Below are 1,701 nucleotides of genomic sequence, written 5' to 3' on the forward strand. Positions count from 1 at the left end.
TGTATATATGGGTGTGTTTGTGTATATGTGTTTGTGTATATGTGTGTTTGGGTATGTGTGTTTTTGTTTGTATATGTGTTTGTGTATATGTGTTTGTGTGTGTGTGTATAACTGTGTGTGTGTGTGTGTGTGTGTGTGTGTGTGTGTGTGTGTGTGTTTGGATATGTGTGTTTTTGTTTGTATATGTGTGAGTTCGTGTATATGTGTGTGTGTTTGTCTGTTTATGTGTGTGTGTGTGTATATCTTGTTGTGTTTGTGTATATATGTGTGTGTCTGTGAATGGTTGTTTGTTTGTGTGTGCGTGTATATATGTGTGTAGGTGAGTAGAAGTATTGGTATTGTTCACATTGATAACTGTTTTTTTATGTTGTTGCAGATTTTGATGTACCGATTGGACTACATCTTCGATTCGTTGGACTACTGCGTAGATCTACGTTTTTTCAAATTTTAATAAAATGGTTAACGAGGGTTTTGTTGGGGATTTCTTATTTCAATAAAAAAGAATTGTCTTTGAGGTTTATTTTAAACTTTATTAGTGCCTAGATAATGGCAGTTGGCTGATTGACAGCGTCCATTATTAAGGCGGTACTTAGTGTTAGCCGGTGCAGAGGCTAGCACTAACCACCCATTATTACCCCGGTACCCACCACCACCAGGGGTGCCGGGAAGAGCTTGGTACGATCCAGTACCCGACCATCTGTTGTGATGGTCGGGTACTGGGGCGGCCGTAGGCTGGTATTATGAGGCTGGGAAGGGCCAAAATCAGTGGACCTTCCCACCCTTGTAATGCTAGGCTGCTGCTGCTGTGTTGTATCGGGCTGGTTATACAAATGGGGGGGGACCCCCACGTCGTTTTTTTTTTTTTGAATTTAACAAATTTAGCAATAGACGGGTCCCCCACATTTTTAATAACCAGCCATATATAAGGCCGCAGCAGTCTGGCATTACATTGGGGGGAAGGGCCACTGGTTTTGTCCATTCCCAGGCTAATAATACTGTGTTGTATGTGGCTGGTTATGATAAATTGGGTGGAACCCCATGTCTTTTTTTAAAAAGAAATGTAAATAAATAAATAATTTAAAAAAATGACGTGGGGTCCCCCCCACTTTTATAACCAGCCAGATACAACACAGCAGCAGCAGCCTAGCATTACAAGGGTGGGAAGGTCCACTGTTTTTGGCCCTTCCCAGCCTCATAATACCAGCCTGCGGCCGCCCCAGAGCCCGACCATCACAACAGATGGTCGGGTACTGGATCGTACCTGGCTCTTCCCGGCACCCCTGGTGGTGGTGGGTACCGGGGTAATAATGGTGGTTAGTGTTAGCCTCTGCACCGGCTAACACTAAGCCTCGCCTTAGTAATGGATGTTGTCACTCAGACAGCGGCCATTACTAAAGTGGTAGTAATAAAATTTGAAAAGAAAAAGACAAAGATATAGATAAAATATTTTATTGAAATAAAGCACCCCCAACACAACCCTCATTAACCATTTTATTGTAGAAAAAAAAATGTCATCTAAGTAGTCCTCGAAACCGACGTAGTCCAAACACCAAACCTGTAAAAAAAAAATGAAATAAAACATGTCGTAGGCTTAGATTCAGTTTAATGTGTGATACTGACTGTTATACCATGTATAGAAGCCTGCCGTGAAGTTGACTTAGATACAGGGCGCCAGCAGACAGTATCATACATGGCCATACA

Source organism: Rhinoderma darwinii (assembly GCF_050947455.1).
Source record: "Rhinoderma darwinii isolate aRhiDar2 chromosome 2 unlocalized genomic scaffold, aRhiDar2.hap1 SUPER_2_unloc_34, whole genome shotgun sequence".
Lineage (NCBI taxonomy): Eukaryota > Metazoa > Chordata > Amphibia > Anura > Rhinodermatidae > Rhinoderma > Rhinoderma darwinii.